Below are 27,460 nucleotides of genomic sequence, written 5' to 3' on the forward strand. Positions count from 1 at the left end.
TGCCCATGAACCCTGTTCCGCGCCCAGATTTCTGTTTTCATGTAGTTTTCCATTTTTGACCCCTGAAAATGCATGATTTGGCTTTGGAGGTCTTCATAATAAATGTAGGTTTATGTCTTGGCTTCGAAACGCCATAAGATTCGTTTCAATCCGGTAAGTGTAGCTTCAGTTATGGATATTGTGCCGAAAGGTGTATTTGATAGTGTATGATGTGTATGTGGTTGATTTGAGATGAAATGATGTTGCTTGTAGGATGGAAAAGTAAGGAACTTAAGGGGATATGCTGTCCGATCTTTGAAAGCATTTGATTGTTTTGAGTTTGAGTTGAAGGGTTTGGATTTGGGCAAGGCAATGATATATGATGGATGGTTTCTGAGCCGTGGAGGTGAGTGACCCTAAACTGTTTCCAAAGTTACTTTTGAACGTTTTCTTGCATTATTTACTCGATTTCATATCATGAGTGTTTGCATGTGGTCCATGCCATGTTTTGGCTCAAATGAGTGTTTGGAATTCGTGTGCTGGACACCAACGTCTCCACCACTTCAATGAGTTCATGACATTATCTGGAACACCAACGTTGCTCCCTCTCATTGTTAAACGTTAAAGGATCTATTTGAGCGTTGGGTGTTTAAGTGCAACGATTTCACTGGCTCACGAGAGCAATAAACGGATATTTGATGACTGAATCATGACATCATCGAAATGCATTATTGTGAAATATGTTTTCTTACTACTTTTATTGGTTACTCACTGAGCTTCTAACTCACCCCAAAACTGTTTTATTCCCCTCCACAGGACTCGAGGCAAAGGAAGTGCTTGTAGTACTTATTCACGTGACTGGATGGCCTATATTTTGTACAGTTTAGATTTGGAATTCCTCCTGTATAATAGCTGGTATCAAGGATCAGAGTGGCGCAGCGGAAGCGTGGGCGCTTCGCTTACGATATGTAATTCTTGGAGAATTTGACGTAAAATTTGAGATTTATTTTGCATTTTGTTTGAGGTTTGTAGTGAGTGAATCCCGACGAGAGTTGGGCAGGCGACGCGCCGAACCCTAGGGTTCGCCCTTGGGAGAAGCTGGGGCGTCACAGGTGGTATCAGAGTTTAGGCTTTCGATCTCTGTAGTGTATCCTAGACTTGATGTTTAGGATGCCGGACTGTGGGTTTGGTTTGAAATATTAGTGATTCTTGCAGGATGTCTCGACTTGATTGGTACAAGATGGAATGTCGAGGACGACATTGTTTTAAGGAGGGGAGTTTGTGACGCCCCGAAAGAATGAGTGTGAGAACCGGAAAATTTTTATATATTTTCTGGACATTATTTTGTTTCCTCGTCTATAATTTTGTACCTTTCTTCCATATTTTGATTTTCTATACATTTTTATAAGTAAATATAGTTTCCAAATCATTTTCTTGATACAAGTTATTCCACGTTAATTTTGAAGAGTATTATGAACTTGGGACCCGCTGGTGCGGTAAATGCAATATATTTTTGACAATTTGATGGAGTTTTGTATTAAGTGATATTATTTTACAAGGTGCTAAGAGATAATTAGATGTTACGTATATGGATTAGTATTGGAGAGACAAAAAGATAAGTTTTAAACCAAAAGGTGACATGTGCCACCTTCTTATTCAAAGTTGGACTTTTGACCATCTTACCTTAACTTTACTAAAACCAAAATTTGACCAAAAATCAAGCCATTTCTTCCTTCTCATGGCTGAAACTTAGAGAGCAAGAGAGAGAGAAAAACCTTCATCTTTCACTCCACTTTCTTACTTCAATCTTGAGTTTTAACCGATGGAATTGCAAACCACTCCATAAAAGTTGGTTACTAAGGAGATTCCAAGGTCTTGGTGGAGTTATTTTGGAGAAGGAACCACTAAGCTACTACCTTTTGTGAGTTATCAAGGTACGGTGTGTAAAGATTCATTGTTTGTTTCCAATAATGGTGAATTCATGACTTGTGGTGGTTAGATATGTGATTTTATGGAAGATTTTATGGATTAGAGTGAAGTTAGCTAAATTTCTGATTTTATGGAGATTTTTCTGATTTTATATGATTATCATGGTTTAATCATGATATGATGGTTGGTAATGGTGTAAAATGAAGCTTGTATATGTTAGTTGAAGTTGTTTGCGGAAGATTTCGGTTTTATGCGGAAATTCCAGGTTAGGATTTTGAATCTGCCCTGTTCTGACCGGATTTATTCGAGCATGTTAGAGGCAGAATAAGACTTAGGTTAAAACATGAAAGTTGTAGCAAATGGTGTTAACTAGTTTCCTACAAAATTTCAGCTAGATCCGAGCACTGTAACATGTGAAATGACTGAAATACCCTTGACTGCCCATGAACCCTGTTCCGCGCCCAGATTTCTGTTTTCATGTAGTTTTCCATTTTTGACCCCTGAAAATGCATGATTTGGCTTTGGAGGTCTTCATAATAAATGTAGGTTTATGTCTTGGCTTCGAAACGCCATAAGATTCGTTTCAATCCGGTAAGTGTAGCTTCAGTTATGGATATTGTGCCGAAAGGTGTATTTGATAGTGTATGATGTGTATGTGGTTGATTTGAGATGAAATGATGTTGCTTGTAGGATGGAAAAGTAAGGAACTTAAGGGGATATGCTGTCCGATCTTTGAAAGCATTTGATTGTTTTGAGTTTGAGTTGAAGGGTTTGGATTTGGGCAAGGCAATGATATATGATGGATGGTTTCTGAGCCGTGGAGGTGAGTGACCCTAAACTGTTTCCAAAGTTACTTTTGAACGTTTTCTTGCATTATTTACTCGATTTCATATCATGAGTGTTTGCATGTGGTCCATGCCATGTTTTGGCTCAAATGAGTGTTTGGAATTCGTGTGCTGGACACCAACGTCTCCACCACTTCAATGAGTTCATGACATTATCTGGAACACCAACGTTGCTCCCTCTCATTGTTAAACGTTAAAGGATCTATTTGAGCGTTGGGTGTTTAAGTGCAACGATTTCACTGGCTCACGAGAGCAATAAACGGATATTTGATGACTGAATCATGACATCATCGAAATGCATTATTGTGAAATATGTTTTCTTACTACTTTTATTGGTTACTCACTGAGCTTCTAACTCACCCCAAAACTGTTTTATTCCCCTCCACAGGACTCGAGGCAAAGGAAGTGGTTGTAGTACTTATTCACGTGACTGGATGGCCTATATTTTGTACAGTTTAGATTTGGAATTCCTCCTGTATAATAGCTGGTATCAAGGATCAGAGTGGCGCAGCGGAAGCGTGGGCGCTTCGCTTACGATATGTAATTCTTGGAGAATTTGACGTAAAATTTGAGATTTATTTTGCATTTTGTTTGAGGTTTGTAGTGAGTGAATCCCGACGAGAGTTGGGCAGGCGACGCGCCGAACCCTAGGGTTCGCCCTTGGGAGAAGCTGGGGCGTCACAGGTGGTATCAGAGTTTAGGCTTTCGATCTCTGTAGTGTATCCTAGACTTGATGTTTAGGATGCCGGACTGTGGGTTTGGTTTGAAATATTAGTGATTCTTGCAGGATGTCTCGACTTGATTGGTACAAGATGGAATGTCGAGGACGACATTGTTTTAAGGAGGGGAGTTTGTGACGCCCCGAAAGAATGAGTGTGAGAACCGGAAAATTTTTATATATTTTCTGGACATTATTTTGTTTCCTCGTCTATAATTTTGTACCTTTCTTCCATATTTTGATTTTCTATACATTTTTATAAGTAAATATAGTTTCCAAATCATTTTCTTGATACAAGTTATTCCACGTTAATTTTGAAGAGTATTATGAACTTGGGACCCGCTGGTGCGGTAAATGCAATATATTTTTGACAATTTGATGGAGTTTTGTATTAAGTGATATTATTTTACAAGGTGCTAAGAGATAATTAGATGTTACGTATATGGATTAGTATTGGAGAGACAAAAAGATAAGTTTTAAACCAAAAGGTGACATGTGCCACCTTCTTATTCAAAGTTGGACTTTTGACCATCTTACCTTAACTTTACTAAAACCAAAATTTGACCAAAAATCAAGCCATTTCTTCCTTCTCATGGCTGAAACTTAGAGAGCAAGAGAGAGAGAAAAACCTTCATCTTTCACTCCACTTTCTTACTTCAATCTTGAGTTTTAACCGATGGAATTGCAAACCACTCCATAAAAGTTGGTTACTAAGGAGATTCCAAGGTCTTGGTGGAGTTATTTTGGAGAAGGAACCACTAAGCTACTACCTTTTGTGAGTTATCAAGGTACGGTGTGTAAAGATTCATTGTTTGTTTCCAATAATGGTGAATTCATGACTTGTGGTGGTTAGATATGTGATTTTATGGAAGATTTTATGGATTAGAGTGAAGTTAGCTAAATTTCTGATTTTATGGAGATTTTTCTGATTTTATATGATTATCATGGTTTAATCATGATATGATGGTTGGTAATGGTGTAAAATGAAGCTTGTATATGTTAGTTGAAGTTGTTTGCGGAAGATTTCGGTTTTATGCGGAAATTCCAGGTTAGGATTTTGAATCTGCCCTGTTCTGACCGGATTTATTCGAGCATGTTAGAGGCAGAATAAGACTTAGGTTAAAACATGAAAGTTGTAGCAAATGGTGTTAACTAGTTTCCTACAAAATTTCAGCTAGATCCGAGCACTGTAACATGTGAAATGACTGAAATACCCTTGACTGCCCATGAACCCTGTTCCGCGCCCAGATTTCTGTTTTCATGTAGTTTTCCATTTTTGACCCCTGAAAATGCATGATTTGGCTTTGGAGGTCTTCATAATAAATGTAGGTTTATGTCTTGGCTTCGAAACGCCATAAGATTCGTTTCAATCCGGTAAGTGTAGCTTCAGTTATGGATATTGTGCCGAAAGGTGTATTTGATAGTGTATGATGTGTATGTGGTTGATTTGAGATGAAATGATGTTGCTTGTAGGATGGAAAAGTAAGGAACTTAAGGGGATATGCTGTCCGATCTTTGAAAGCATTTGATTGTTTTGAGTTTGAGTTGAAGGGTTTGGATTTGGGCAAGGCAATGATATATGATGGATGGTTTCTGAGCCGTGGAGGTGAGTGACCCTAAACTGTTTCCAAAGTTACTTTTGAACGTTTTCTTGCATTATTTACTCGATTTCATATCATGAGTGTTTGCATGTGGTCCATGCCATGTTTTGGCTCAAATGAGTGTTTGGAATTCGTGTGCTGGACACCAACGTCTCCACCACTTCAATGAGTTCATGACATTATCTGGAACACCAACGTTGCTCCCTCTCATTGTTAAACGTTAAAGGATCTATTTGAGCGTTGGGTGTTTAAGTGCAACGATTTCACTGGCTCACGAGAGCAATAAACGGATATTTGATGACTGAATCATGACATCATCGAAATGCATTATTGTGAAATATGTTTTCTTACTACTTTTATTGGTTACTCACTGAGCTTCTAACTCACCCCAAAACTGTTTTATTCCCCTCCACAGGACTCGAGGCAAAGGAAGTGGTTGTAGTACTTATTCACGTGACTGGATGGCCTATATTTTGTACAGTTTAGATTTGGAATTCCTCCTGTATAATAGCTGGTATCAAGGATCAGAGTGGCGCAGCGGAAGCGTGGGCGCTTCGCTTACGATATGTAATTCTTGGAGAATTTGACGTAAAATTTGAGATTTATTTTGCATTTTGTTTGAGGTTTGTAGTGAGTGAATCCCGACGAGAGTTGGGCAGGCGACGCGCCGAACCCTAGGGTTCGCCCTTGGGAGAAGCTGGGGCGTCACAGGTGGTATCAGAGTTTAGGCTTTCGATCTCTGTAGTGTATCCTAGACTTGATGTTTAGGATGCCGGACTGTGGGTTTGGTTTGAAATATTAGTGATTCTTGCAGGATGTCTCGACTTGATTGGTACAAGATGGAATGTCGAGGACGACATTGTTTTAAGGAGGGGAGTTTGTGACGCCCCGAAAGAATGAGTGTGAGAACCGGAAAATTTTTATATATTTTCTGGACATTATTTTGTTTCCTCGTCTATAATTTTGTACCTTTCTTCCATATTTTGATTTTCTATACATTTTTATAAGTAAATATAGTTTCCAAATCATTTTCTTGATACAAGTTATTCCACGTTAATTTTGAAGAGTATTATGAACTTGGGACCCGCTGGTGCGGTAAATGCAATATATTTTTGACAATTTGATGGAGTTTTGTATTAAGTGATATTATTTTACAAGGTGCTAAGAGATAATTAGATGTTACGTATATGGATTAGTATTGGAGAGACAAAAAGATAAGTTTTAAACCAAAAGGTGACATGTGCCACCTTCTTATTCAAAGTTGGACTTTTGACCATCTTACCTTAACTTTACTAAAACCAAAATTTGACCAAAAATCAAGCCATTTCTTCCTTCTCATGGCTGAAACTTAGAGAGCAAGAGAGAGAGAAAAACCTTCATCTTTCACTCCACTTTCTTACTTCAATCTTGAGTTTTAACCGATGGAATTGCAAACCACTCCATAAAAGTTGGTTACTAAGGAGATTCCAAGGTCTTGGTGGAGTTATTTTGGAGAAGGAACCACTAAGCTACTACCTTTTGTGAGTTATCAAGGTACGGTGTGTAAAGATTCATTGTTTGTTTCCAATAATGGTGAATTCATGACTTGTGGTGGTTAGATATGTGATTTTATGGAAGATTTTATGGATTAGAGTGAAGTTAGCTAAATTTCTGATTTTATGGAGATTTTTCTGATTTTATATGATTATCATGGTTTAATCATGATATGATGGTTGGTAATGGTGTAAAATGAAGCTTGTATATGTTAGTTGAAGTTGTTTGCGGAAGATTTCGGTTTTATGCGGAAATTCCAGGTTAGGATTTTGAATCTGCCCTGTTCTGACCGGATTTATTCGAGCATGTTAGAGGCAGAATAAGACTTAGGTTAAAACATGAAAGTTGTAGCAAATGGTGTTAACTAGTTTCCTACAAAATTTCAGCTAGATCCGAGCACTGTAACATGTGAAATGACTGAAATACCCTTGACTGCCCATGAACCCTGTTCCGCGCCCAGATTTCTGTTTTCATGTAGTTTTCCATTTTTGACCCCTGAAAATGCATGATTTGGCTTTGGAGGTCTTCATAATAAATGTAGGTTTATGTCTTGGCTTCGAAACGCCATAAGATTCGTTTCAATCCGGTAAGTGTAGCTTCAGTTATGGATATTGTGCCGAAAGGTGTATTTGATAGTGTATGATGTGTATGTGGTTGATTTGAGATGAAATGATGTTGCTTGTAGGATGGAAAAGTAAGGAACTTAAGGGGATATGCTGTCCGATCTTTGAAAGCATTTGATTGTTTTGAGTTTGAGTTGAAGGGTTTGGATTTGGGCAAGGCAATGATATATGATGGATGGTTTCTGAGCCGTGGAGGTGAGTGACCCTAAACTGTTTCCAAAGTTACTTTTGAACGTTTTCTTGCATTATTTACTCGATTTCATATCATGAGTGTTTGCATGTGGTCCATGCCATGTTTTGGCTCAAATGAGTGTTTGGAATTCGTGTGCTGGACACCAACGTCTCCACCACTTCAATGAGTTCATGACATTATCTGGAACACCAACGTTGCTCCCTCTCATTGTTAAACGTTAAAGGATCTATTTGAGCGTTGGGTGTTTAAGTGCAACGATTTCACTGGCTCACGAGAGCAATAAACGGATATTTGATGACTGAATCATGACATCATCGAAATGCATTATTGTGACATATGTTTTCTTACTACTTTTATTGGTTACTCACTGAGCTTCTAACTCACCCCAAAACTGTTTTATTCCCCTCCACAGGACTCGAGGCAAAGGAAGTGCTTGTAGTACTTATTCACGTGACTGGATGGCCTATATTTTGTACAGTTTAGATTTGGAATTCCTCCTGTATAATAGCTGGTATCAAGGATCAGAGTGGCGCAGCGGAAGCGTGGGCGCTTCGCTTACGATATGTAATTCTTGGAGAATTTGACGTAAAATTTGAGATTTATTTTGCATTTTGTTTGAGGTTTGTAGTGAGTGAATCCCGACGAGAGTTGGGCAGGCGACGCGCCGAACCCTAGGGTTCGCCCTTGGGAGAAGCTGGGGCGTCACAGGTGGTATCAGAGTTTAGGCTTTCGATCTCTGTAGTGTATCCTAGACTTGATGTTTAGGATGCCGGACTGTGGGTTTGGTTTGAAATATTAGTGATTCTTGCAGGATGTCTCGACTTGATTGGTACAAGATGGAATGTCGAGGACGACATTGTTTTAAGGAGGGGAGTTTGTGACGCCCCGAAAGAATGAGTGTGAGAACCGGAAAATTTTTATATATTTTCTAGACATTATTTTGTTTCCTCGTCTATAATTTTGTACCTTTCTTCCATATTTTGATTTTCTATACATTTTTATAAGTAAATATAGTTTCCAAATCATTTTCTTGATACAAGTTATTCCACGTTAATTTTGAAGAGTATTATGAACTTGGGACCCGCTGGTGCGGTAAATGCAATATATTTTTGACAATTTGATGGAGTTTTGTATTAAGTGATATTATTTTACAAGGTGCTAAGAGATAATTAGATGTTACGTATATGGATTAGTATTGGAGAGACAAAAAGATAAGTTTTAAACCAAAAGGTGACATGTGCCACCTTCTTATTCAAAGTTGGACTTTTGACCATCTTACCTTAACTTTACTAAAACCAAAATTTGACCAAAAATCAAGCCATTTCTTCCTTCTCATGGCTGAAACTTAGAGAGCAAGAGAGAGAGAAAAACCTTCATCTTTCACTCCACTTTCTTACTTCAATCTTGAGTTTTAACCGATGGAATTGCAAACCACTCCATAAAAGTTGGTTACTAAGGAGATTCCAAGGTCTTGGTGGAGTTATTTTGGAGAAGGAACCACTAAGCTACTACCTTTTGTGAGTTATCAAGGTACGGTGTGTAAAGATTCATTGTTTGTTTCCAATAATGGTGAATTCATGACTTGTGGTGGTTAGATATGTGATTTTATGGAAGATTTTATGGATTAGAGTGAAGTTAGCTAAATTTCTGATTTTATGGAGATTTTTCTGATTTTATATGATTATCATGGTTTAATCATGATATGATGGTTGGTAATGGTGTAAAATGAAGCTTGTATATGTTAGTTGAAGTTGTTTGCGGAAGATTTCGGTTTTATGCGGAAATTCCAGGTTAGGATTTTGAATCTGCCCTGTTCTGACCGGATTTATTCGAGCATGTTAGAGGCAGAATAAGACTTAGGTTAAAACATGAAAGTTGTAGCAAATGGTGTTAACTAGTTTCCTACAAAATTTCAGCTAGATCCGAGCACTGTAACATGTGAAATGACTGAAATACCCTTGACTGCCCATGAACCCTGTTCCGCGCCCAGATTTCTGTTTTCATGTAGTTTTCCATTTTTGACCCCTGAAAATGCATGATTTGGCTTTGGAGGTCTTCATAATAAATGTAGGTTTATGTCTTGGCTTCGAAACGCCATAAGATTCGTTTCAATCCGGTAAGTGTAGCTTCAGTTATGGATATTGTGCCGAAAGGTGTATTTGATAGTGTATGATGTGTATGTGGTTGATTTGAGATGAAATGATGTTGCTTGTAGGATGGAAAAGTAAGGAACTTAAGGGGATATGCTGTCCGATCTTTGAAAGCATTTGATTGTTTTGAGTTTGAGTTGAAGGGTTTGGATTTGGGCAAGGCAATGATATATGATGGATGGTTTCTGAGCCGTGGAGGTGAGTGACCCTAAACTGTTTCCAAAGTTACTTTTGAACGTTTTCTTGCATTATTTACTCGATTTCATATCATGAGTGTTTGCATGTGGTCCATGCCATGTTTTGGCTCAAATGAGTGTTTGGAATTCGTGTGCTGGACACCAACGTCTCCACCACTTCAATGAGTTCATGACATTATCTGGAACACCAACGTTGCTCCCTCTCATTGTTAAACGTTAAAGGATCTATTTGAGCGTTGGGTGTTTAAGTGCAACGATTTCACTGGCTCACGAGAGCAATAAACGGATATTTGATGACTGAATCATGACATCATCGAAATGCATTATTGTGAAATATGTTTTCTTACTACTTTTATTGGTTACTCACTGAGCTTCTAACTCACCCCAAAACTGTTTTATTCCCCTCCACAGGACTCGAGGCAAAGGAAGTGCTTGTAGTACTTATTCACGTGACTGGATGGCCTATATTTTGTACAGTTTAGATTTGGAATTCCTCCTGTATAATAGCTGGTATCAAGGATCAGAGTGGCGCAGCGGAAGCGTGGGCGCTTCGCTTACGATATGTAATTCTTGGAGAATTTGACGTAAAATTTGAGATTTATTTTGCATTTTGTTTGAGGTTTGTAGTGAGTGAATCCCGACGAGAGTTGGGCAGGCGACGCGCCGAACCCTAGGGTTCGCCCTTGGGAGAAGCTGGGGCGTCACAGGTGGTATCAGAGTTTAGGCTTTCGATCTCTGTAGTGTATCCTAGACTTGATGTTTAGGATGCCGGACTGTGGGTTTGGTTTGAAATATTAGTGATTCTTGCAGGATGTCTCGACTTGATTGGTACAAGATGGAATGTCGAGGACGACATTGTTTTAAGGAGGGGAGTTTGTGACGCCCCGAAAGAATGAGTGTGAGAACCGGAAAATTTTTATATATTTTCTGGACATTATTTTGTTTCCTCGTCTATAATTTTGTACCTTTCTTCCATATTTTGATTTTCTATACATTTTTATAAGTAAATATAGTTTCCAAATCATTTTCTTGATACAAGTTATTCCACGTTAATTTTGAAGAGTATTATGAACTTGGGACCCGCTGGTGCGGTAAATGCAATATATTTTTGACAATTTGATGGAGTTTTGTATTAAGTGATATTATTTTACAAGGTGCTAAGAGATAATTAGATGTTACGTATATGGATTAGTATTGGAGAGACAAAAAGATAAGTTTTAAACCAAAAGGTGACATGTGCCACCTTCTTATTCAAAGTTGGACTTTTGACCATCTTACCTTAACTTTACTAAAACCAAAATTTGACCAAAAATCAAGCCATTTCTTCCTTCTCATGGCTGAAACTTAGAGAGCAAGAGAGAGAGAAAAACCTTCATCTTTCACTCCACTTTCTTACTTCAATCTTGAGTTTTAACCGATGGAATTGCAAACCACTCCATAAAAGTTGGTTACTAAGGAGATTCCAAGGTCTTGGTGGAGTTATTTTGGAGAAGGAACCACTAAGCTACTACCTTTTGTGAGTTATCAAGGTACGGTGTGTAAAGATTCATTGTTTGTTTCCAATAATGGTGAATTCATGACTTGTGGTGGTTAGATATGTGATTTTATGGAAGATTTTATGGATTAGAGTGAAGTTAGCTAAATTTCTGATTTTATGGAGATTTTTCTGATTTTATATGATTATCATGGTTTAATCATGATATGATGGTTGGTAATGGTGTAAAATGAAGCTTGTATATGTTAGTTGAAGTTGTTTGCGGAAGATTTCGGTTTTATGCGGAAATTCCAGGTTAGGATTTTGAATCTGCCCTGTTCTGACCGGATTTATTCGAGCATGTTAGAGGCAGAATAAGACTTAGGTTAAAACATGAAAGTTGTAGCAAATGGTGTTAACTAGTTTCCTACAAAATTTCAGCTAGATCCGAGCACTGTAACATGTGAAATGACTGAAATACCCTTGACTGCCCATGAACCCTGTTCCGCGCCCAGATTTCTGTTTTCATGTAGTTTTCCATTTTTGACCCCTGAAAATGCATGATTTGGCTTTGGAGGTCTTCATAATAAATGTAGGTTTATGTCTTGGCTTCGAAACGCCATAAGATTCGTTTCAATCCGGTAAGTGTAGCTTCAGTTATGGATATTGTGCCGAAAGGTGTATTTGATAGTGTATGATGTGTATGTGGTTGATTTGAGATGAAATGATGTTGCTTGTAGGATGGAAAAGTAAGGAACTTAAGGGGATATGCTGTCCGATCTTTGAAAGCATTTGATTGTTTTGAGTTTGAGTTGAAGGGTTTGGATTTGGGCAAGGCAATGATATATGATGGATGGTTTCTGAGCCGTGGAGGTGAGTGACCCTAAACTGTTTCCAAAGTTACTTTTGAACGTTTTCTTGCATTATTTACTCGATTTCATATCATGAGTGTTTGCATGTGGTCCATGCCATGTTTTGGCTCAAATGAGTGTTTGGAATTCGTGTGCTGGACACCAACGTCTCCACCACTTCAATGAGTTCATGACATTATCTGGAACACCAACGTTGCTCCCTCTCATTGTTAAACGTTAAAGGATCTATTTGAGCGTTGGGTGTTTAAGTGCAACGATTTCACTGGCTCACGAGAGCAATAAACGGATATTTGATGACTGAATCATGACATCATCGAAATGCATTATTGTGACATATGTTTTCTTACTACTTTTATTGGTTACTCACTGAGCTTCTAACTCACCCCAAAACTGTTTTATTCCCCTCCACAGGACTCGAGGCAAAGGAAGTGCTTGTAGTACTTATTCACGTGACTGGATGGCCTATATTTTGTACAGTTTAGATTTGGAATTCCTCCTGTATAATAGCTGGTATCAAGGATCAGAGTGGCGCAGCGGAAGCGTGGGCGCTTCGCTTACGATATGTAATTCTTGGAGAATTTGACGTAAAATTTGAGATTTATTTTGCATTTTGTTTGAGGTTTGTAGTGAGTGAATCCCGACGAGAGTTGGGCAGGCGACGCGCCGAACCCTAGGGTTCGCCCTTGGGAGAAGCTGGGGCGTCACAGGTGGTATCAGAGTTTAGGCTTTCGATCTCTGTAGTGTATCCTAGACTTGATGTTTAGGATGCCGGACTGTGGGTTTGGTTTGAAATATTAGTGATTCTTGCAGGATGTCTCGACTTGATTGGTACAAGATGGAATGTCGAGGACGACATTGTTTTAAGGAGGGGAGTTTGTGACGCCCCGAAAGAATGAGTGTGAGAACCGGAAAATTTTTATATATTTTCTAGACATTATTTTGTTTCCTCGTCTATAATTTTGTACCTTTCTTCCATATTTTGATTTTCTATACATTTTTATAAGTAAATATAGTTTCCAAATCATTTTCTTGATACAAGTTATTCCACGTTAATTTTGAAGAGTATTATGAACTTGGGACCCGCTGGTGCGGTAAATGCAATATATTTTTGACAATTTGATGGAGTTTTGTATTAAGTGATATTATTTTACAAGGTGCTAAGAGATAATTAGATGTTACGTATATGGATTAGTATTGGAGAGACAAAAAGATAAGTTTTAAACCAAAAGGTGACATGTGCCACCTTCTTATTCAAAGTTGGACTTTTGACCATCTTACCTTAACTTTACTAAAACCAAAATTTGACCAAAAATCAAGCCATTTCTTCCTTCTCATGGCTGAAACTTAGAGAGCAAGAGAGAGAGAAAAACCTTCATCTTTCACTCCACTTTCTTACTTCAATCTTGAGTTTTAACCGATGGAATTGCAAACCACTCCATAAAAGTTGGTTACTAAGGAGATTCCAAGGTCTTGGTGGAGTTATTTTGGAGAAGGAACCACTAAGCTACTACCTTTTGTGAGTTATCAAGGTACGGTGTGTAAAGATTCATTGTTTGTTTCCAATAATGGTGAATTCATGACTTGTGGTGGTTAGATATGTGATTTTATGGAAGATTTTATGGATTAGAGTGAAGTTAGCTAAATTTCTGATTTTATGGAGATTTTTCTGATTTTATATGATTATCATGGTTTAATCATGATATGATGGTTGGTAATGGTGTAAAATGAAGCTTGTATATGTTAGTTGAAGTTGTTTGCGGAAGATTTCGGTTTTATGCGGAAATTCCAGGTTAGGATTTTGAATCTGCCCTGTTCTGACCGGATTTATTCGAGCATGTTAGAGGCAGAATAAGACTTAGGTTAAAACATGAAAGTTGTAGCAAATGGTGTTAACTAGTTTCCTACAAAATTTCAGCTAGATCCGAGCACTGTAACATGTGAAATGACTGAAATACCCTTGACTGCCCATGAACCCTGTTCCGCGCCCAGATTTCTGTTTTCATGTAGTTTTCCATTTTTGACCCCTGAAAATGCATGATTTGGCTTTGGAGGTCTTCATAATAAATGTAGGTTTATGTCTTGGCTTCGAAACGCCATAAGATTCGTTTCAATCCGGTAAGTGTAGCTTCAGTTATGGATATTGTGCCGAAAGGTGTATTTGATAGTGTATGATGTGTATGTGGTTGATTTGAGATGAAATGATGTTGCTTGTAGGATGGAAAAGTAAGGAACTTAAGGGGATATGCTGTCCGATCTTTGAAAGCATTTGATTGTTTTGAGTTTGAGTTGAAGGGTTTGGATTTGGGCAAGGCAATGATATATGATGGATGGTTTCTGAGCCGTGGAGGTGAGTGACCCTAAACTGTTTCCAAAGTTACTTTTGAACGTTTTCTTGCATTATTTACTCGATTTCATATCATGAGTGTTTGCATGTGGTCCATGCCATGTTTTGGCTCAAATGAGTGTTTGGAATTCGTGTGCTGGACACCAACGTCTCCACCACTTCAATGAGTTCATGACATTATCTGGAACACCAACGTTGCTCCCTCTCATTGTTAAACGTTAAAGGATCTATTTGAGCGTTGGGTGTTTAAGTGCAACGATTTCACTGGCTCACGAGAGCAATAAACGGATATTTGATGACTGAATCATGACATCATCGAAATGCATTATTGTGAAATATGTTTTCTTACTACTTTTATTGGTTACTCACTGAGCTTCTAACTCACCCCAAAACTGTTTTATTCCCCTCCACAGGACTCGAGGCAAAGGAAGTGCTTGTAGTACTTATTCACGTGACTGGATGGCCTATATTTTGTACAGTTTAGATTTGGAATTCCTCCTGTATAATAGCTGGTATCAAGGATCAGAGTGGCGCAGCGGAAGCGTGGGCGCTTCGCTTACGATATGTAATTCTTGGAGAATTTGACGTAAAATTTGAGATTTATTTTGCATTTTGTTTGAGGTTTGTAGTGAGTGAATCCCGACGAGAGTTGGGCAGGCGACGCGCCGAACCCTAGGGTTCGCCCTTGGGAGAAGCTGGGGCGTCACAGGTGGTATCAGAGTTTAGGCTTTCGATCTCTGTAGTGTATCCTAGACTTGATGTTTAGGATGCCGGACTGTGGGTTTGGTTTGAAATATTAGTGATTCTTGCAGGATGTCTCGACTTGATTGGTACAAGATGGAATGTCGAGGACGACATTGTTTTAAGGAGGGGAGTTTGTGACGCCCCGAAAGAATGAGTGTGAGAACCGGAAAATTTTTATATATTTTCTAGACATTATTTTGTTTCCTCGTCTATAATTTTGTACCTTTCTTCCATATTTTGATTTTCTATACATTTTTATAAGTAAATATAGTTTCCAAATCATTTTCTTGATACAAGTTATTCCACGTTAATTTTGAAGAGTATTATGAACTTGGGACCCGCTGGTGCGGTAAATGCAATATATTTTTGACAATTTGATGGAGTTTTGTATTAAGTGATATTATTTTACAAGGTGCTAAGAGATAATTAGATGTTACGTATATGGATTAGTATTGGAGAGACAAAAAGATAAGTTTTAAACCAAAAGGTGACATGTGCCACCTTCTTATTCAAAGTTGGACTTTTGACCATCTTACCTTAACTTTACTAAAACCAAAATTTGACCAAAAATCAAGCCATTTCTTCCTTCTCATGGCTGAAACTTAGAGAGCAAGAGAGAGAGAAAAACCTTCATCTTTCACTCCACTTTCTTACTTCAATCTTGAGTTTTAACCGATGGAATTGCAAACCACTCCATAAAAGTTGGTTACTAAGGAGATTCCAAGGTCTTGGTGGAGTTATTTTGGAGAAGGAACCACTAAGCTACTACCTTTTGTGAGTTATCAAGGTACGGTGTGTAAAGATTCATTGTTTGTTTCCAATAATGGTGAATTCATGACTTGTGGTGGTTAGATATGTGATTTTATGGAAGATTTTATGGATTAGAGTGAAGTTAGCTAAATTTCTGATTTTATGGAGATTTTTCTGATTTTATATGATTATCATGGTTTAATCATGATATGATGGTTGGTAATGGTGTAAAATGAAGCTTGTATATGTTAGTTGAAGTTGTTTGCGGAAGATTTCGGTTTTATGCGGAAATTCCAGGTTAGGATTTTGAATCTGCCCTGTTCTGACCGGATTTATTCGAGCATGTTAGAGGCAGAATAAGACTTAGGTTAAAACATGAAAGTTGTAGCAAATGGTGTTAACTAGTTTCCTACAAAATTTCAGCTAGATCCGAGCACTGTAACATGTGAAATGACTGAAATACCCTTGACTGCCCATGAACCCTGTTCCGCGCCCAGATTTCTGTTTTCATGTAGTTTTCCATTTTTGACCCCTGAAAATGCATGATTTGGCTTTGGAGGTCTTCATAATAAATGTAGGTTTATGTCTTGGCTTCGAAACGCCATAAGATTCGTTTCAATCCGGTAAGTGTAGCTTCAGTTATGGATATTGTGCCGAAAGGTGTATTTGATAGTGTATGATGTGTATGTGGTTGATTTGAGATGAAATGATGTTGCTTGTAGGATGGAAAAGTAAGGAACTTAAGGGGATATGCTGTCCGATCTTTGAAAGCATTTGATTGTTTTGAGTTTGAGTTGAAGGGTTTGGATTTGGGCAAGGCAATGATATATGATGGATGGTTTCTGAGCCGTGGAGGTGAGTGACCCTAAACTGTTTCCAAAGTTACTTTTGAACGTTTTCTTGCATTATTTACTCGATTTCATATCATGAGTGTTTGCATGTGGTCCATGCCATGTTTTGGCTCAAATGAGTGTTTGGAATTCGTGTGCTGGACACCAACGTCTCCACCACTTCAATGAGTTCATGACATTATCTGGAACACCAACGTTGCTCCCTCTCATTGTTAAACGTTAAAGGATCTATTTGAGCGTTGGGTGTTTAAGTGCAACGATTTCACTGGCTCACGAGAGCAATAAACGGATATTTGATGACTGAATCATGACATCATCGAAATGCATTATTGTGAAATATGTTTTCTTACTACTTTTATTGGTTACTCACTGAGCTTCTAACTCACCCCAAAACTGTTTTATTCCCCTCCACAGGACTCGAGGCAAAGGAAGTGCTTGTAGTACTTATTCACGTGACTGGATGGCCTATATTTTGTACAGTTTAGATTTGGAATTCCTCCTGTATAATAGCTGGTATCAAGGATCAGAGTGGCGCAGCGGAAGCGTGGGCGCTTCGCTTACGATATGTAATTCTTGGAGAATTTGACGTAAAATTTGAGATTTATTTTGCATTTTGTTTGAGGTTTGTAGTGAGTGAATCCCGACGAGAGTTGGGCAGGCGACGCGCCGAACCCTAGGGTTCGCCCTTGGGAGAAGCTGGGGCGTCACAGGTGGTATCAGAGTTTAGGCTTTCGATCTCTGTAGTGTATCCTAGACTTGATGTTTAGGATGCCGGACTGTGGGTTTGGTTTGAAATATTAGTGATTCTTGCAGGATGTCTCGACTTGATTGGTACAAGATGGAATGTCGAGGACGACATTGTTTTAAGGAGGGGAGTTTGTGACGCCCCGAAAGAATGAGTGTGAGAACCGGAAAATTTTTATATATTTTCTAGACATTATTTTGTTTCCTCGTCTATAATTTTGTACCTTTCTTCCATATTTTGATTTTCTATACATTTTTATAAGTAAATATAGTTTCCAAATCATTTTCTTGATACAAGTTATTCCACGTTAATTTTGAAGAGTATTATGAACTTGGGACCCGCTGGTGCGGTAAATGCAATATATTTTTGACAATTTGATGGAGTTTTGTATTAAGTGATATTATTTTACAAGGTGCTAAGAGATAATTAGATGTTACGTATATGGATTAGTATTGGAGAGACAAAAAGATAAGTTTTAAACCAAAAGGTGACATGTGCCACCTTCTTATTCAAAGTTGGACTTTTGACCATCTTACCTTAACTTTACTAAAACCAAAATTTGACCAAAAATCAAGCCATTTCTTCCTTCTCATGGCTGAAACTTAGAGAGCAAGAGAGAGAGAAAAACCTTCATCTTTCACTCCACTTTCTTACTTCAATCTTGAGTTTTAACCGATGGAATTGCAAACCACTCCATAAAAGTTGGTTACTAAGGAGATTCCAAGGTCTTGGTGGAGTTATTTTGGAGAAGGAACCACTAAGCTACTACCTTTTGTGAGTTATCAAGGTACGGTGTGTAAAGATTCATTGTTTGTTTCCAATAATGGTGAATTCATGACTTGTGGTGGTTAGATATGTGATTTTATGGAAGATTTTATGGATTAGAGTGAAGTTAGCTAAATTTCTGATTTTATGGAGATTTTTCTGATTTTATATGATTATCATGGTTTAATCATGATATGATGGTTGGTAATGGTGTAAAATGAAGCTTGTATATGTTAGTTGAAGTTGTTTGCGGAAGATTTCGGTTTTATGCGGAAATTCCAGGTTAGGATTTTGAATCTGCCCTGTTCTGACCGGATTTATTCGAGCATGTTAGAGGCAGAATAAGACTTAGGTTAAAACATGAAAGTTGTAGCAAATGGTGTTAACTAGTTTCCTACAAAATTTCAGCTAGATCCGAGCACTGTAACATGTGAAATGACTGAAATACCCTTGACTGCCCATGAACCCTGTTCCGCGCCCAGATTTCTGTTTTCATGTAGTTTTCCATTTTTGACCCCTGAAAATGCATGATTTGGCTTTGGAGGTCTTCATAATAAATGTAGGTTTATGTCTTGGCTTCGAAACGCCATAAGATTCGTTTCAATCCGGTAAGTGTAGCTTCAGTTATGGATATTGTGCCGAAAGGTGTATTTGATAGTGTATGATGTGTATGTGGTTGATTTGAGATGAAATGATGTTGCTTGTAGGATGGAAAAGTAAGGAACTTAAGGGGATATGCTGTCCGATCTTTGAAAGCATTTGATTGTTTTGAGTTTGAGTTGAAGGGTTTGGATTTGGGCAAGGCAATGATATATGATGGATGGTTTCTGAGCCGTGGAGGTGAGTGACCCTAAACTGTTTCCAAAGTTACTTTTGAACGTTTTCTTGCATTATTTACTCGATTTCATATCATGAGTGTTTGCATGTGGTCCATGCCATGTTTTGGCTCAAATGAGTGTTTGGAATTCGTGTGCTGGACACCAACGTCTCCACCACTTCAATGAGTTCATGACATTATCTGGAACACCAACGTTGCTCCCTCTCATTGTTAAACGTTAAAGGATCTATTTGAGCGTTGGGTGTTTAAGTGCAACGATTTCACTGGCTCACGAGAGCAATAAACGGATATTTGATGACTGAATCATGACATCATCGAAATGCATTATTGTGAAATATGTTTTCTTACTACTTTTATTGGTTACTCACTGAGCTTCTAACTCACCCCAAAACTGTTTTATTCCCCTCCACAGGACTCGAGGCAAAGGAAGTGCTTGTAGTACTTATTCACGTGACTGGATGGCCTATATTTTGTACAGTTTAGATTTGGAATTCCTCCTGTATAATAGCTGGTATCAAGGATCAGAGTGGCGCAGCGGAAGCGTGGGCGCTTCGCTTACGATATGTAATTCTTGGAGAATTTGACGTAAAATTTGAGATTTATTTTGCATTTTGTTTGAGGTTTGTAGTGAGTGAATCCCGACGAGAGTTGGGCTGGCGACGCGCCGAACCCTAGGGTTCGCCCTTGGGAGAAGCTGGGGCGTCACAGGTGGTATCAGAGTTTAGGCTTTCGATCTCTGTAGTGTATCCTAGACTTGATGTTTAGGATGCCGGACTGTGGGTTTGGTTTGAAATATTAGTGATTCTTGCAGGATGTCTCGACTTGATTGGTACAAGATGGAATGTCGAGGACGACATTGTTTTAAGGAGGGGAGTTTGTGACGCCCCGAAAGAATGAGTGTGAGAACCGGAAAATTTTTATATATTTTCTAGACATTATTTTGTTTCCTCGTCTATAATTTTGTACCTTTCTTCCATATTTTGATTTTCTATACATTTTTATAAGTAAATATAGTTTCCAAATCATTTTCTTGATACAAGTTATTCCACGTTAATTTTGAAGAGTATTATGAACTTGGGACCCGCTGGTGCGGTAAATGCAATATATTTTTGACAATTTGATGGAGTTTTGTATTAAGTGATATTATTTTACAAGGTGCTAAGAGATAATTAGATGTTACGTATATGGATTAGTATTGGAGAGACAAAAAGATAAGTTTTAAACCAAAAGGTGACATGTGCCACCTTCTTATTCAAAGTTGGACTTTTGACCATCTTACCTTAACTTTACTAAAACCAAAATTTGACCAAAAATCAAGCCATTTCTTCCTTCTCATGGCTGAAACTTAGAGAGCAAGAGAGAGAGAAAAACCTTCATCTTTCACTCCACTTTCTTACTTCAATCTTGAGTTTTAACCGATGGAATTGCAAACCACTCCATAAAAGTTGGTTACTAAGGAGATTCCAAGGTCTTGGTGGAGTTATTTTGGAGAAGGAACCACTAAGCTACTACCTTTTGTGAGTTATCAAGGTACGGTGTGTAAAGATTCATTGTTTGTTTCCAATAATGGTGAATTCATGACTTGTGGTGGTTAGATATGTGATTTTATGGAAGATTTTATGGATTAGAGTGAAGTTAGCTAAATTTCTGATTTTATGGAGATTTTTCTGATTTTATATGATTATCATGGTTTAATCATGATATGATGGTTGGTAATGGTGTAAAATGAAGCTTGTATATGTTAGTTGAAGTTGTTTGCGGAAGATTTCGGTTTTATGCGGAAATTCCAGGTTAGGATTTTGAATCTGCCCTGTTCTGACCGGATTTATTCGAGCATGTTAGAGGCAGAATAAGACTTAGGTTAAAACATGAAAGTTGTAGCAAATGGTGTTAACTAGTTTCCTACAAAATTTCAGCTAGATCCGAGCACTGTAACATGTGAAATGACTGAAATACCCTTGACTGCCCATGAACCCTGTTCCGCGCCCAGATTTCTGTTTTCATGTAGTTTTCCATTTTTGACCCCTGAAAATGCATGATTTGGCTTTGGAGGTCTTCATAATAAATGTAGGTTTATGTCTTGGCTTCGAAACGCCATAAGATTCGTTTCAATCCGGTAAGTGTAGCTTCAGTTATGGATATTGTGCCGAAAGGTGTATTTGATAGTCTATGATGTGTATGTGGTTGATTTGAGATGAAATGATGTTGCTTGTAGGATGGAAAAGTAAGGAACTTAAGGGGATATGCTGTCCGATCTTTGAAAGCATTTGATTGTTTTGAGTTTGAGTTGAAGGGTTTGGATTTGGGCAAGGCAATGATATATGATGGATGGTTTCTGAGCCGTGGAGGTGAGTGACCCTAAACTGTTTCCAAAGTTACTTTTGAACGTTTTCTTGCATTATTTACTCGATTTCATATCATGAGTGTTTGCATGTGGTCCATGCCATGTTTTGGCTCAAATGAGTGTTTGGAATTCGTGTGCTGGACACCAACGTCTCCACCACTTCAATGAGTTCATGACATTATCTGGAACACCAACGTTGCTCCCTCTCATTGTTAAACGTTAAAGGATCTATTTGAGCGTTGGGTGTTTAAGTGCAACGATTTCACTGGCTCACGAGAGCAATAAACGGATATTTGATGACTGAATCATGACATCATCGAAATGCATTATTGTGAAATATGTTTTCTTACTACTTTTATTGGTTACTCACTGAGCTTCTAACTCACCCCAAAACTGTTTTATTCCCCTCCACAGGACTCGAGGCAAAGGAAGTGCTTGTAGTACTTATTCACGTGACTGGATGGCCTATATTTTGTACAGTTTAGATTTGGAATTCCTCCTGTATAATAGCTGGTATCAAGGATCAGAGTGGCGCAGCGGAAGCGTGGGCGCTTCGCTTACGATATGTAATTCTTGGAGAATTTGACGTAAAATTTGAGATTTATTTTGCATTTTGTTTGAGGTTTGTAGTGAGTGAATCCCGACGAGAGTTGGGCAGGCGACGCGCCGAACCCTAGGGTTCGCCCTTGGGAGAAGCTGGGGCGTCACAGGTGGTATCAGAGTTTAGGCTTTCGATCTCTGTAGTGTATCCTAGACTTGATGTTTAGGATGCCGGACTGTGGGTTTGGTTTGAAATATTAGTGATTCTTGCAGGATGTCTCGACTTGATTGGTACAAGATGGAATGTCGAGGACGACATTGTTTTAAGGAGGGGAGTTTGTGACGCCCCGAAAGAATGAGTGTGAGAACCGGAAAATTTTTATATATTTTCTAGACATTATTTTGTTTCCTCGTCTATAATTTTGTACCTTTCTTCCATATTTTGATTTTCTATACATTTTTATAAGTAAATATAGTTTCCAAATCATTTTCTTGATACAAGTTATTCCACGTTAATTTTGAAGAGTATTATGAACTTGGGACCCGCTGGTGCGGTAAATGCAATATATTTTTGACAATTTGATGGAGTTTTGTATTAAGTGATATTATTTTACAAGGTGCTAAGAGATAATTAGATGTTACGTATATGGATTAGTATTGGAGAGACAAAAAGATAAGTTTTAAACCAAAAGGTGACATGTGCCACCTTCTTATTCAAAGTTGGACTTTTGACCATCTTACCTTAACTTTACTAAAACCAAAATTTGACCAAAAATCAAGCCATTTCTTCCTTCTCATGGCTGAAACTTAGAGAGCAAGAGAGAGAGAAAAACCTTCATCTTTCACTCCACTTTCTTACTTCAATCTTGAGTTTTAACCGATGGAATTGCAAACCACTCCATAAAAGTTGGTTACTAAGGAGATTCCAAGGTCTTGGTGGAGTTATTTTGGAGAAGGAACCACTAAGCTACTACCTTTTGTGAGTTATCAAGGTACGGTGTGTAAAGATTCATTGTTTGTTTCCAATAATGGTGAATTCATGACTTGTGGTGGTTAGATATGTGATTTTATGGAAGATTTTATGGATTAGAGTGAAGTTAGCTAAATTTCTGATTTTATGGAGATTTTTCTGATTTTATATGATTATCATGGTTTAATCATGATATGATGGTTGGTAATGGTGTAAAATGAAGCTTGTATATGTTAGTTGAAGTTGTTTGCGGAAGATTTCGGTTTTATGCGGAAATTCCAGGTTAGGATTTTGAATCTGCCCTGTTCTGACCGGATTTATTCGAGCATGTTAGAGGCAGAATAAGACTTAGGTTAAAACATGAAAGTTGTAGCAAATGGTGTTAACTAGTTTCCTACAAAATTTCAGCTAGATCCGAGCACTGTAACATGTGAAATGACTGAAATACCCTTGACTGCCCATGAACCCTGTTCCGCGCCCAGATTTCTGTTTTCATGTAGTTTTCCATTTTTGACCCCTGAAAATGCATGATTTGGCTTTGGAGGTCTTCATAATAAATGTAGGTTTATGTCTTGGCTTCGAAACGCCATAAGATTCGTTTCAATCCGGTAAGTGTAGCTTCAGTTATGGATATTGTGCCGAAAGGTGTATTTGATAGTGTATGATGTGTATGTGGTTGATTTGAGATGAAATGATGTTGCTTGTAGGATGGAAAAGTAAGGAACTTAAGGGGATATGCTGTCCGATCTTTGAAAGCATTTGATTGTTTTGAGTTTGAGTTGAAGGGTTTGGATTTGGGCAAGGCAATGATATATGATGGATGGTTTCTGAGCCGTGGAGGTGAGTGACCCTAAACTGTTTCCAAAGTTACTTTTGAACGTTTTCTTGCATTATTTACTCGATTTCATATCATGAGTGTTTGCATGTGGTCCATGCCATGTTTTGGCTCAAATGAGTGTTTGGAATTCGTGTGCTGGACACCAACGTCTCCACCACTTCAATGAGTTCATGACATTATCTGGAACACCAACGTTGCTCCCTCTCATTGTTAAACGTTAAAGGATCTATTTGAGCGTTGGGTGTTTAAGTGCAACGATTTCACTGGCTCACGAGAGCAATAAACGGATATTTGATGACTGAATCATGACATCATCGAAATGCATTATTGTGAAATATGTTTTCTTACTACTTTTATTGGTTACTCACTGAGCTTCTAACTCACCCCAAAACTGTTTTATTCCCCTCCACAGGACTCGAGGCAAAGGAAGTGCTTGTAGTACTTATTCACGTGACTGGATGGCCTATATTTTGTACAGTTTAGATTTGGAATTCCTCCTGTATAATAGCTGGTATCAAGGATCAGAGTGGCGCAGCGGAAGCGTGGGCGCTTCGCTTACGATATGTAATTCTTGGAGAATTTGACGTAAAATTTGAGATTTATTTTGCATTTTGTTTGAGGTTTGTAGTGAGTGAATCCCGACGAGAGTTGGGCTGGCGACGCGCCGAACCCTAGGGTTCGCCCTTGGGAGAAGCTGGGGCGTCACAGGTGGTATCAGAGTTTAGGCTTTCGATCTCTGTAGTGTATCCTAGACTTGATGTTTAGGATGCCGGACTGTGGGTTTGGTTTGAAATATTAGTGATTCTTGCAGGATGTCTCGACTTGATTGGTACAAGATGGAATGTCGAGGACGACATTGTTTTAAGGAGGGGAGTTTGTGACGCCCCGAAAGAATGAGTGTGAGAACCGGAAAATTTTTATATATTTTCTAGACATTATTTTGTTTCCTCGTCTATAATTTTGTACCTTTCTTCCATATTTTGATTTTCTATACATTTTTATAAGTAAATATAGTTTCCAAATCATTTTCTTGATACAAGTTATTCCACGTTAATTTTGAAGAGTATTATGAACTTGGGACCCGCTGGTGCGGTAAATGCAATATATTTTTGACAATTTGATGGAGTTTTGTATTAAGTGATATTATTTTACAAGGTGCTAAGAGATAATTAGATGTTACGTATATGGATTAGTATTGGAGAGACAAAAAGATAAGTTTTAAACCAAAAGGTGACATGTGCCACCTTCTTATTCAAAGTTGGACTTTTGACCATCTTACCTTAACTTTACTAAAACCAAAATTTGACCAAAAATCAAGCCATTTCTTCCTTCTCATGGCTGAAACTTAGAGAGCAAGAGAGAGAGAAAAACCTTCATCTTTCACTCCACTTTCTTACTTCAATCTTGAGTTTTAACCGATGGAATTGCAAACCACTCCATAAAAGTTGGTTACTAAGGAGATTCCAAGGTCTTGGTGGAGTTATTTTGGAGAAGGAACCACTAAGCTACTACCTTTTGTGAGTTATCAAGGTACGGTGTGTAAAGATTCATTGTTTGTTTCCAATAATGGTGAATTCATGACTTGTGGTGGTTAGATATGTGATTTTATGGAAGATTTTATGGATTAGAGTGAAGTTAGCTAAATTTCTGATTTTATGGAGATTTTTCTGATTTTATATGATTATCATGGTTTAATCATGATATGATGGTTGGTAATGGTGTAAAATGAAGCTTGTATATGTTAGTTGAAGTTGTTTGCGGAAGATTTCGGTTTTATGCGGAAATTCCAGGTTAGGATTTTGAATCTGCCCTGTTCTGACCGGATTTATTCGAGCATGTTAGAGGCAGAATAAGACTTAGGTTAAAACATGAAAGTTGTAGCAAATGGTGTTAACTAGTTTCCTACAAAATTTCAGCTAGATCCGAGCACTGTAACATGTGAAATGACTGAAATACCCTTGACTGCCCATGAACCCTGTTCCGCGCCCAGATTTCTGTTTTCATGTAGTTTTCCATTTTTGACCCCTGAAAATGCATGATTTGGCTTTGGAGGTCTTCATAATAAATGTAGGTTTATGTCTTGGCTTCGAAACGCCATAAGATTCGTTTCAATCCGGTAAGTGTAGCTTCAGTTATGGATATTGTGCCGAAAGGTGTATTTGATAGTCTATGATGTGTATGTGGTTGATTTGAGATGAAATGATGTTGCTTGTAGGATGGAAAAGTAAGGAACTTAAGGGGATATGCTGTCCGATCTTTGAAAGCATTTGATTGTTTTGAGTTTGAGTTGAAGGGTTTGGATTTGGGCAAGGCAATGATATATGATGGATGGTTTCTGAGCCGTGGAGGTGAGTGACCCTAAACTGTTTCCAAAGTTACTTTTGAACGTTTTCTTGCATTATTTACTCGATTTCATATCATGAGTGTTTGCATGTGGTCCATGCCATGTTTTGGCTCAAATGAGTGTTTGGAATTCGTGTGCTGGACACCAACGTCTCCACCACTTCAATGAGTTCATGACATTATCTGGAACACCAACGTTGCTCCCTCTCATTGTTAAACGTTAAAGGATCTATTTGAGCGTTGGGTGTTTAAGTGCAACGATTTCACTGGCTCACGAGAGCAATAAACGGATATTTGATGACTGAATCATGACATCATCGAAATGCATTATTGTGAAATATGTTTTCTTACTACTTTTATTGGTTACTCACTGAGCTTCTAACTCACCCCAAAACTGTTTTATTCCCCTCCACAGGACTCGAGGCAAAGGAAGTGCTTGTAGTACTTATTCACGTGACTGGATGGCCTATATTTTGTACAGTTTAGATTTGGAATTCCTCCTGTATAATAGCTGGTATCAAGGATCAGAGTGGCGCAGCGGAAGCGTGGGCGCTTCGCTTACGATATGTAATTCTTGGAGAATTTGACGTAAAATTTGAGATTTATTTTGCATTTTGTTTGAGGTTTGTAGTGAGTGAATCCCGACGAGAGTTGGGCAGGCGACGCGCCGAACCCTAGGGTTCGCCCTTGGGAGAAGCTGGGGCGTCACAGGTGGTATCAGAGTTTAGGCTTTCGATCTCTGTAGTGTATCCTAGACTTGATGTTTAGGATGCCGGACTGTGGGTTTGGTTTGAAATATTAGTGATTCTTGCAGGATGTCTCGACTTGATTGGTACAAGATGGAATGTCGAGGACGACATTGTTTTAAGGAGGGGAGTTTGTGACGCCCCGAAAGAATGAGTGTGAGAACCGGAAAATTTTTATATATTTTCTAGACATTATTTTGTTTCCTCGTCTATAATTTTGTACCTTTCTTCCATATTTTGATTTTCTATACATTTTTATAAGTAAATATAGTTTCCAAATCATTTTCTTGATACAAGTTATTCCACGTTAATTTTGAAGAGTATTATGAACTTGGGACCCGCTGGTGCGGTAAATGCAATATATTTTTGACAATTTGATGGAGTTTTGTATTAAGTGATATTATTTTACAAGGTGCTAAGAGATAATTAGATGTTACGTATATGGATTAGTATTGGAGAGACAAAAAGATAAGTTTTAAACCAAAAGGTGACATGTGCCACCTTCTTATTCAAAGTTGGACTTTTGAC

Source organism: Coffea arabica, chromosome 7e (genome assembly GCF_036785885.1).
Source record: "Coffea arabica cultivar ET-39 chromosome 7e, Coffea Arabica ET-39 HiFi, whole genome shotgun sequence".
Taxonomy (NCBI): domain Eukaryota; kingdom Viridiplantae; phylum Streptophyta; class Magnoliopsida; order Gentianales; family Rubiaceae; genus Coffea; species Coffea arabica.